The sequence below is a fragment of the Chiloscyllium plagiosum genome, unplaced genomic scaffold, assembly GCF_037043375.1.
Source record: "Chiloscyllium plagiosum isolate Xiang-an unplaced genomic scaffold, Cpla_swu_hap1 HiC_scaffold_29, whole genome shotgun sequence".
In the NCBI taxonomy this organism is placed as follows: domain Eukaryota; kingdom Metazoa; phylum Chordata; class Chondrichthyes; order Orectolobiformes; family Hemiscylliidae; genus Chiloscyllium; species Chiloscyllium plagiosum.
The window spans coordinates 31,938,600-31,950,703 of record NW_028270167.1 but is presented as its reverse complement, the minus strand read 5'-3'; positions in this window follow the sequence as shown (position 1 = coordinate 31,950,703).

Sequence of the window (12,104 nt, the reverse complement as noted above, 5' to 3'; positions counted from 1 at the left end):
AAGTGGTGGAGGCTGGTACAATTACAATATTTAAAAGGCATTTGGATAGGAAGGGTTTGGAGGGATATAGGCTGGGTGCTGGCAAGTGGGACGAGATTGGGTTGGGATATCTGGTTGGCATGGACAGGTTGGATTGAAGGGTCTGTTTCTGTGCTGTACATCTCTATGACTCTACAAATCACACTTTCTCCCCGTATCTTCCAATTTCCTTGGCTCCACTTTGAAACAATGCCATAAGAACTTCTATGTACAATTACATACAAACAGATCAGAAGTCAAGTCAAACCCTGATTTAACATCTGGCATCTCTCACAGTATAGCACTCAGTACTACACAAAGTGCCAATGATTATATTGCCTCTGCAATTGCAGCTCATTTGGGAGAAATTTATAATTAAAGACTTAATTGATCCCTGTTTTAGCCCAGTGATGCTCTACTCTCTATTTTATCTACTGGTACTACATGCACGTGGTCTTTCATGTGTGATGGATGTTCACCTTCACTTTGATGTTCATAGCATTCATGTTGTGGATATTAACTAGAGACTCACTTTTCTTCCATTGTTGGTGGAAAATGCATGATATATAAATGTGCTTCTATACATAAATGCTTACAAGTATGTAAAGACTAGGCATCAGTATTCTGTCCTCCAGTGTCTGGCTATCTTAGCTCTAACAGTGGGCACCATGGGACGTTAATTGATAACTGACTGCAATAACAAACTATTGATTTAGCATATGTCAAGGTTCATTCAATTTGATTAGACCTGAGGTAATTTATCAGTGGTACCTTCCTAGAGGGGGCTTTTGAGGTACTGACTTCTTTCAGTTGACAATGGAGTTAACACTGTTCTAATTAAATAAACTAAGTCTTGCTCCTGGTCAGCAAGAAAGGTTGCAGCTACATGGCTACCTGAGTACTTTGGTACTTTGTTTTTCAGCTGTGCACATTTCGAGAAAATAAAAGAAATGCTCTGCATCCTCAAAACGATTCTCATTCCCTCTCCACTTTATTACTTCTGCTGAAATGTTTTTTTCATCCTTTCCTGTCCTAGTGAAGAGAAAAAGATATGCTAGCGGAGCAGGAAGAGCTGACTTTGAAGTGGCTGATGCTGACAATGGTTAAGAACATTAGAAAAAGTATTCTATTCTATGATACTACCATTCCTCATCCAGTGCTGAATTGCAAGACGAGCTTTGAGAGGATTTCATAAAATTAAGTGCAAATTTTATATTCAAAGAACTTGTTTAACATTTCAATAAGCTGTAAGGGGGAATATTAAACTAACCAAAACAGGCATCTCAAATTTACAATGAAATCTTCCTCCATATTGACATGGTATTTGGGTAAAACACCCGAACCACCATATTATGTTCCCTATATATTAGAAACATAGAAAGTAGGAGCAGGACCTTGTTATTTGATTTTGATTTTGATTTAGGCTTTATTGTCACATGTACTCTAGTATAAAAATACAGTTCTGTATGGGAGTACAATGAAACGTTTTCAACATCACCACACACAATGCCATCATAGGTACAGGTTCCTAGGTACAAGAGTTTAAGAACAAGGAACAAAGAAATAAGGAAAAAAGTTAAAAGTTAAACATTACAGTCATTCAGTCTAAATAGAAAATACGTTTGGAAGTTAAATATTACATCCTTCTTAGTATAAAGTCGATAAAATTAATAAGCTAAAAGTTCAACCATTGCAGTCTTTCTTAAGTGCTTAGCCATGCTGGGACTGCATTTCCCACAAGGGCTCAATCTCTTCTGCGTTGGCATGCTTCTCCCGCATGTGACTTGACCCTTCAAGCCTGCTCCGCCATTCAATGCAATCATAGCTGATATCCAACTCAGTGCCCTCTTGTAAGGCCCTTAGAACCAAATGCAATCAGGTTCTCATCCTGTAACAGACAAGCTCCGTGCCCTGCCTGGGATTACCCTGTCATAGGGAGAAAGTGAGGACTGCAGATCCTGGAGATCAGAGCTGAAAAATGTGTTGCTGGAAAAGCGCAGCAGGTCAGGCAGCATCCAAGGAGCAGGAGAATCGACGTTTCAGGCATAAGCCCTTCTTCAGGAATGAGGAGGGTGTGCCAAGCAGGCTAAGATAAAAGAAAGGGAGGAGGGAGTTGGGGGAGGGGCATTGGGAATGCGATAGGTGGAAGGAGGTTAAGGTGAGGGTGATAGGCTGGAGAGGGGGTGGGGGAGGAGAGGTCGGGAAGAAGATTGCAGGTCAAGAAGGCGGTGCTGAGTCCGAGGGTTGGGACTGAGATAAGGTGGGGGGAGGGGAAATGAGGAAGCTGGAGAAATCTGCATTCATTCCCTGTGGTTGGAGGGTTCCTAGGCGGAAGATGAGGCGCTCTTCCTCCAGGCACGTGTTGCCATGGTCTGGCGATGGAGGAGGCCAAGGTCCTTGGCGGAGTGGGAGGGGGAGTTAAAGTGTTCAGCCACAGGGCGGTTGGGTTGGTTGGTGCAGGTGTCCCAGAGGTGTTCTCTGAAACGTTCCGCAAGTAAGTGGCCTGTCTCCCCAATGTAGAGGAGGCCACATCGGGTGCAGCAGATGCAGTAAATGATGTGTGTGGAGGTCCATGTGAATTTGTGACGGATATGGAATGATCCCTTGGGGCCTTGGAGGAAAGTGAGGGGGGAGGTGTGGGCGCAAGTTTTGCATTTCTTGCGGTTGCGGGGGAAGGTGCCAGGAGTGAAGATTAGGTTGGTGGGGGGTGTGGACCTGATGAGGGAGTCATGGAGGGAGTGGTCTTTCCGGAACGCTGATAGGGGAGGGGAGGGAAATATATCCTTGGTGGTGGCGTCTGTTTGGAGGTGGCGGAAATGACGAAGGATGATACGATGTATCTGGAGGTTGGTGGGGTGGTAGGTGAGGACCAGTGGGGTTCTGTCCTGGTGGTGATTGGAGGGGCGGGGTTCAAGGGCGGAGGAGCGGGAAGTGGAGGAGATGCGGCGGAGAGCATCGTCAACCACGTCTGAGGGGATATTGCGGTCTTTGAAGAAGGAGGCCATCTGGGTTGTTCGGTATTGGAATTGGAGCAGATGCGGTGGAGGCGAATGAATTGGGAATATGGGATGGCGTTTTTACAGGGGGCAGGGTGGGAGGAGGTGTAGTCTAGGTAGCTGTGGGAGTCGGTCGGTTTATAGTAAATGTCCGTGTTGGGTCGGTCGCCCGAGATAGAAATGGAGAGGTCTAGGAAGGAGAGGGAGGAGTCTGAGACGGTCCAAGTAAATTTGAGGTCGGGGTGGAAGGTGTTAGTAAAGTGGATGAACTGTTCAACCTCCTCGTGGGAGCACGAGGTAGCGCCGATATAGTCATCGATGTCGCGGAGGAAAAGGTACGGGGTGGTGCCAGTGTAGCTGCGGAAGATGGACTGTTCCACATATCCGACAAAGAGGCAGGCATAGCTGGGGCCCATGTGGGTGCCCATGGCTACTCCTATGGTTTGGAGGAAGTGGGAGGATTGGAAAGAGAAGTTGTTCAGAGTGAGGACCAGTTCAGTCAGTCGAAGGAGTGTGTCAGTGGAAGGGTACTGGTTAGTTCAGCGGGAAAGGAAGAAGTGGAGGGATTTGAGACCTTCGTGATGGGAGTTGGAGGTGTATAGGGACTGGATGCCCATTGGGGGCAGGGAAGATAAGGCATTGGGGGCCAGGGAAGCGAAGATTATGGAGGAGGTGGAGGGCATGGGTGGTGTCCCGAACGTAGTTGGGGAGTGCTTGGACTAAGGGGAACAGGATTGTGTCGAGGTATGCAGAGAGGATTTTGGTGGGGCAGGAGCAGGCTGAGACAATGGGTCGGCCGGGACAGTCAGGTTTGTGGATTTTGGGCAGGAGTTAGAAACAGGCGGTGCGGGGTTGTGGGACTATGAGGTTGGAGGCGGTGGATGGGAGATTCCCTGAGGTGATGAGGTTATGGATGGTCTGGGAGATGATGGTTTGGTGGTGGGAGGTGGGGTCATGGTCAAGGGTGCAGTAGGAGGAGGTGTCCGCGAGCTGACGTTTAGCCTCAGCAATATAAAGATCGGTGCACCAAAATAACACTGTGCCTCCCTTGTCTGCCGGTTTGATAGTGAGGTTGGGGTTGGAGCGGAGGGCTGCACGTTGCGAGGGTGAGAGGTTGGAGTGGTGAGAGGGGTGGACAGGTTGAGGCGGTCAATGTCACGTCGATTCTCCTGCTTCTTGGATGCTGCCTGACCTGCTGCGCTTTTCCAGCAACACATTTTTCAGCATTACCCTGTCATAATCATACCCTGTCATAGCAAGCAACAATTTGATTTCAGATAGCCAACATGGTTTCGTCAAGGGCAGGTCATGTCTCACAAACTTCATTGCGTTTTTTGAGTAGGTGACCAAGCGTGTAGATGAGGGTAGGGCAGTTGATGTGGTATACATGGACTTCAATAAAGCCTTTGGTAAGGTTCCACATGGTAGGCTGTTGGAGAAAATGCAGCGACATGGAATTGAGGGTGATTTAGCAGTTTGGATTAGAAACCGGCTTTCTGAAAGAAGGTGGTGAGTGGTGGTTGATGGAAAATATTCAGCCTGGAATGCGGTTGCTAAAGGTGTGCCACAAGGATCTGTTTTGGGACCATTGCTGTTTGTCATTTTTATAAATGACTTAGACGCAGGAATAGGTGGATGGATTAGTAAATCTGCAGACTACACTAAAGTCTGTGGAGTAGTGGACAATTTGGAAGAATGTTACATGTTGCAGGGGGACTTGGATAAACTGCAGAATTGGGCTGAGAGGTAGCAAATAGAGCTCAATGCAGCTAAATGTGAGGTGATGCACTTTGGGAAGAATAACAGGAAGGCAGAGTACTGGGTCAATGGAAAGATTCTTGGTAGTGTGGATGTGCAGAGGGATCTTGGAGCCCATGTACATAGATCCCTGAACGTTTCCACCCAGATGGATAGAGCTGTTAAGAAGGTATACAGTGTGTTAGGTTTCATTTGTAGAGGGATTGAGTTCCAGAGCCGCAATATCATGCTGCAACTATACAAAATGCTGGTGCGGCTACACTTGGAATCTTGTGTACAGTTCCATATTTCGGGAAGGATGTGGAAGCATTGGAAAAGGTGCAGAGGAGATTTACCAGAATGTTGCCTGGTCTGGAGGGAAGGTCTTATGAGGAAAGGCTGAGAGACTTGGGTCTGTTCTCACTGGAAAGAAGAAGGCTAAGAGGGGATTTGATAGAGACATACAAGATGATCAGAGGATTAGACAAGGTAGACGGTGAAAGTCTTTTTTCCTAGGATGATGACGTCAGCTTGTACGAGGGGGCATAGCTACAAATTGAGGAGTGATAGATTTAAGACAGATGTCAGAGGCAGGTTCTTTACGCAGGGAGTGGTAAGGGCGTGGAATGCCCTACCTGCTAACGTAGTCAACCCAGCCACATTAGGGAGATTTAAACAATCCTTAGGTAAGCACATGGATGATTTTGGGATAGTGTAGGGAGATGAGCTGAGAATAGTTCACAGGTCGGCGCAACATCGAGGGCCAAAGGGCCTGTTCTGCGCTGTATTGTTCTGTGTTCTATGTTCTATGGTAATCTTGAAGAAATCCTTATTTTGAAGCACAGACTTGCTGGATGATAAAGCATTTTTGAGAGATTGCAAGATATGCTGGTGATCGTCCTTCAATATGTCCCAAGCAAAACATTCTTTCTGGTAATTCAGAGATAATACAATTCATGGGGAGTCTGAGTTTATCACATAGCTTCCTGCTTTTGTGGAGAAGATCTCAAAGAGAAGACACTTCAGTTACAAAAATTCAGAATATATTGGATAAAATGTTGCAGAAACCTCTATAAATAACCTTTGTCTTATGGTATGGCCATCTTTTGTAATTCTCTTGTTTTAATGGGTCTGGGTCGGTTGCTCTTAGGAGGGTCAGTGTGGACTTGTTGGGCCAAAGGGCCTGTTTCCACACTGTAGGGAATCTAATCTAATTTAATCTAATCTAATCTAATCTAATAGGAGCAGTTGTTAAGTCTGATACCAGTTGAGAAGTAGATTAAATCAAAGAAATTGATTTGGCTCATATTGAGTTATCATTTTTATGTCACAGACTATGTTTCTTTGCCATTTTCATGAGCCAATGGAGGTTTCTGCCCTTTGCATGTTTAATTTTTCCAAGAACTGCAATGTTGTCTATGATACAGAGATAACCTTGTCAACTCTTGATGATGCAATCTTTATATTGTTGTATACCATGTCTGAAAGATAATGCAAATGGTCATCTAAGGAAATTTTCTCCATTGAAAGGTTTTCTGAAATATGTTAGCTCCTGTGACTCTGAAATAAGATATGCGAACCAATATCCATTTTTTGGCATCAAACTTGGAAAATGCCAGGCACCCGAATTCTTAAGATTTGCCTCTTTGAGGTAGGAATCATGTATGACCATCTCCTTAGTGCAATCTTCAGTTGCCTTGGGGTCTGAACACACAAATATAGTGCCAACCTTCTACTAAACAAAAGTCGTGAAGTTGCACCAGATTTTGATGTTTGACTTTGCTAATAATGTCATTTTGAACCATAGAATCTAATTTCCGTCTGAAAAGGTTCTTAGGGGGCTTGACAGAACAGATACGAAGAGAGTCTAGAACCAGAAGTCAAAGTTTTGGAGTCAGTGCTTATCCATTTAAGACAGAGATAAGGATGAATTCCTTTTCTCAGAGGATAGTGAATCTGCAGAATTCTTTACTGCAGATGGCTATAGAGGTTGGGTTATTAAGTATATTCAAAGCTGAGATAAATAGATTTTTAATCATTGTGGGAATCTTGAGTTACCGGGGAATGGCAAGAAAGTGAAGGTGAGGATTATCAGATCAGCCACTGAATGGCAGAGCATACTCAAAGGAATGAGTGGCATATTTCTGCCCCTATATTTTATAGTTTTACAATACCTGGACCCTGGGAAATTCAACAGCAAACCTTCTTCCAGCCTGAATAACACTTATTAACCAGTACTCTCCACTTCTTAATCCTCAGGAGAAAGTACAGACTGCAGATGCTGAAGATCAGAGTCAAAACGTGTGGTGCTGGAAAAGCACAGCCGGTCATGATGAAGAGCTTATGCTCGAAATGTCGACTCTCCTGCTCCTCGGATGCTGCCTGACTGGCTGTGCCTTTCTAGCTCGTCGCTTTTTGACTTCCTAATCCTCAGCCAATTTTGTATCCACATTGTTAATTTCCTTTTTATTCCATGACTAATAACATTCCTCACAAATCTGCAGTATGGTACCATATTGAATGCCTGTCGGAAGCCCACATGGATCTCAATGATTTTCCCCCATCAACATGCTATAATCTGTTCAAAAACACCAGCCAGTCAGTTAAACACAATCATCTCAGAACAAATGCATGCTGACTCTTCTGAATTAATCTACATTTTTCCATGTGACTATTAATTTTATCTCAAATAATAATTTCTAGCAGCAGAGAATTATCTCTTGCAGCAGAGAAGACCAGTTTTGTCCCAGTCAGTTCAGTTTTGCAGTTGTCCTCATTATTTTTATTTAATGATACCTGCTCCATGAACAAAAGTGTCAGGAAGATCTTAAGTTCAAAGGCTGTACACTATTGTATTAGAATTGTTGTAGGTACACGACAGGCAGCCTCAGGTGAAATATTTCAGTCTGGCTTGCTTGACCCATGGCTGTGTTTGGGTGAAGGAAGATTTCAGTCTCAATTCTCTCCAGGTTTAAATAATCTGATAAAATTTACTGACAGGTCATTTCAAAGAAATCTTTTTAAAAATTACATTTATATGACATCCTTCAGCATTTCAGAGCACTTTTAAGCTAATTTTGAATGTTTGAATTCAGTCATAGAGTCAAAGAGATGTACAGCACCAAAACAGACCCTTCAGTCCAATTCGTTCATGCCGACCAGATATCCCAATCTAATCTAGTCCTATTTGCCAGCACTTGGCCCATATCCCCCTAAACCCTTCCTATTCATACACCCATCCAGGTGCCTTTGAAATGTTGTAATTGTACGAGCCTCCACCATTTCATCTAGCAGCTAATTCCATACACGCATTACCCTCTGCATGAAAAGTTGCCCCTTAGGTGCTTGTTAAATTTTTCCCCTCACCCTAAATCTATGCCTTCTAGTCCTGGACTCCCCCACCCTAGGGAAATACTTTGTCTATTTACCCTATCCATGCCCCTCATGATTTTATGAACCTCTATAAGACCACCTCTGAGCCTCTGATGCTCCATGGAAAACAGCCCCAGCCAATTCAGCCTCTCCCTATAGCTCAAATCCTCCAAACCTGGCAACCTCCTTGTAAATCTTTTCTGAACACTTTCAAGTTTCACAACATCCTTCCAACAGGACGGAGACCAGAATTGCACACAAATTCCAAAAGTGACCTAACCAATGTCCTGCACAGTTGCAACATTTCCTCTCAACTTCTATACTCAATATACTGACCAATAAAGGAAAGCATACCAAATGCCTTTTTCACTATCCTACCTACCTGCGACTCTCAAGGAACTATGAACCTGCACTCCAAGGTCTTTTTATTCAGCAGCACTCCCCAGGACCTTAACGTTAAGTGTATAAGTCCTGCTCTGATTTGCTTTTCCAAAATGCAACACCTCACATTTATCTAAATTAAACTCTATCTACCACTCCTCAGCCAATTGGCCCTGCACTGCAGAGGCTGCTCTCTTTGACTACCCTATTGCTGTTCTGAGTCTGCTGCATCTCTGACTCTGCCTTACCTCAGAGTAACTGATGGCTGACTCCTAGAAGTTCTAATATACTCCTTTATTTACATCATAATGTTCCAAATACTGAAGTTTGTATAATAACTCTTTAGTACGTTCTTCCATTCTTCTCTTCAGAGTTTCAATGACATGTGAATGTTGATATTAGAGATGTATCATCATATGGTTAATTGTTACATGATTAACATGTGCATTCTCATTTTACTACATGCAATGTAGGAAATGCCAAAAGAAATTCATGCACAGTAAGACTCAACAAAATGCAGAAAGAGCAACATGATAACTATTTGAGCAATTTGATGAAAGGATAAATAGTGGTAAAGACATCAGGGAGACATATTTTGCTCCTTTTTTTGAATGATGTTGTTGAATCTTGTCTGTCATCCAATGAGTGGGCATGTGGCCTTTCAGTTTAACAGCTCAGCACAGTGCACTGAAGTGTCAGCTTTTGTTAATTGGACAGGTCTCTGGAATGGGTGAAGACTCGTTGCAGAGTGATTGCTATGGATCAGGCACTCCAGCAAGTCAACACCTCGTGGAGAGGACAGGAGAAATAGATAAATTTGCAATGAAGGAGATGGGTTTGAACAATGTATATCAGCTAGAGGTAGGTCAACATTAAAGTTAAGAGATAATTGAAGAAAATATAAATGAAATAATAAATTTTTGGACTTTTGCACAGATTATATTTGAAGTCATTCAATTACAGAGGACTGTAATACAGAAACAGGCCATTCTGCACAAAGGTTCAATGGAGTTTTGTTTATCATGCATACGGCTCCTCTCACTTCTAATCTCTCCTCTAACATCTATCACAAACATTTCAGTTCTAACAAAGGATTTCTACCTGAAATCTTAACTCACTCATTTTGTTCCACTGATGCTGTTTGATCTGTTGAACGCCTCTGGCACTTTGCTTTTTTTTTATTACAGTCGTAAAACTGCTCTGTTATTTCAAGAGATTTGCACTATTAGTAACTTTGTTCTGTGACATAATGCATAAGCTGAAAAGGGAAAATTGTAGCCAGCAAAAAAGGGGTCCTGAACTGGTCAACTGCCTAAAGGCTAACATTCACCAATCAGTGCAATGTGCTAGAAGTTCATACCAGAAACTTGGTGCTACACCATTAAGACTGATACCTGTGATATGTGTCATTCTAAATGGGTCCAGCCAATTTAACTAGTTTCCCTGATTGCCTTGCACATGGAATACATGTGTATCATTAGCTTCACATTAAAACTACAGACTGCTGCTGACCTCCACTTGTGGCCACTCTTCCCCGCCCTCCCCCTCAATCAAGCCCTGCCCTGTCTCAATCACAGTGCCAAATGCCTGCCTTTAGTTATTTCCCTTTCTTGGTCCTTCCTTTCCACCATTAGTCACTCACCTCTCTCCATGACCTGCCTCTGGTCTGATCCTGGCAGTAACCTTGTTATTTGCTGCTGAGCTGCCTGGGGATACACAGTGTGCCCAATGTCAGCAAGGTCTCAGGCCTACCTGTCAGCCAGCTGACCATTTGACCTAAGCAGGTTCCACACTAGTTTTGCCGGTACTAATAATGGTGTTTGCCTTAATGCTTGTAATGAAACAACAGTGATACTAATCCTTGCACCAGTTTTGCTTGGAATCAAGTAATGAATAATCACGGGCCTTCAGGGTTACAAGAATCTTCTGGGTAAGATGCATAACCTCAGCATGAGAAAGCGAGAAGTACCTTTGATTACAAGAAGTAATCCTTTATCTGCTAAAAAACTGAAGGTCAACTAAGAATTTCAAAACTGGAGTTAGTTGATAAATCTTTGTCAGGTAAGGGCATTAAGAGACTTAAAGCAAAAGTGGGCAAGTTTAATTGTCAAAAGTCATGGATCAGCCATGATCTGATTGAATGTCAGAACAGGCTTGAAGCATTGAATAGCTTATTCTTATTCCGAAGAAGTGGGATAGGCATTGCAAGGGGTTAACATACTCGACTTCTATCTCTTTTATGCAGGTTAAAATGTAGCCCTCAGGAGAGGATGATTGTGTCCGTTCTCCGCTGCTTATCACAACCCTACATGAAATGAATGAGAGGCCACCTGAACCTAGTTACTTGCAGGCCAAGTACATCTTGGCAATGCCAACTCCCACTGTGAAGGATACACTTAAGTGTCTGGGACAACTCATTTAACACCCTCTCTTAGCATTGCAAAAGTAGTTCAACTCAGTCTAGTACTTTCCCATAATAGTCTGACTGTGATTCAGTGCTCGCCACATGAGCAATTGCATACAAGAAGCCAATGCCTAACTCCTACGATGCATTGATAAATCAATTCCTGGAACCACTCATAAAGCCATCTCTCAACCCAACCCTTTGTCATTTGAATGGGGAAGAACAAAAGACATCCCAGCTGAGTCAGAGTCACTCTGTTGTTTCTGCCTTGTAAGCAGGGCTTCACCTTTAAATGAACCCTATTCAGTTATTCCAAATGCTGCAAACAAGCTGTTCAGTAGTTACCCTGCAGCATATCCAGTGTACAGCTGCTTACTATAACCTGGCAAGACCAGGCAGAAGATACTCATTGCCATTGAACACTGGGTTATCACTTACATGGCTGTTGGTTATAACTGGGAGGATGCAAACTGAAAGAGTTAATGGGCCAAAATAATGTTCAAATAACTACACTGACAGATACTAAGGCATTAGTGGTTCAGCAACAGCTAAGTGATTAAACAGCAATATAGTATACAAAAGTTACAATCCAAGCTGCACAGTTAACCTGAAGCTGTTATCTTTGAGAAAATTACATTTCACTTTCTGCTGCACCATTGCAATTATTGAACATTGTGAAGTAGATTTGAACTACACTGCCCACAGATTGTTAAGTCTTGTCATTGTATATCTAAGAAGCCTTTTAGTAACATAATTGTTATGCTGATAAATTGTTAATTACTGCCAATCAAACGAGGCAATGTAAATGAACCATTGCAAACATAGTCTCATTCCTTTCGGTATTAATCATTGATGGAGATTTTTAAAAAGTAAATTTAATAAAAAACTACTTTTACTTTTCTTTTGCTTTCTCTTCCCTAATTTCAATCATTCTTTTTCTTTCTCTTATTCTTTACTTTATTATTTAATTCACCCACAAGTTACAGGAAGGTGGGGGTAGATGGGTATGGCTTACAACCCCAGAAGGTAAGTCAGTGGCAGGCTGACAGACCAGAAAGACAGATCGACCCATTGTCAATATGTGATGAGGATGGGTTGGAGTCAAACTTTCACCTCTCACTGGGGAAGGTGCCCGTCCTCTGGAGCTGCCGGCTAAACAGGTTGGCCAGCAGTTATAACAATCCCAGCAGTGCCAA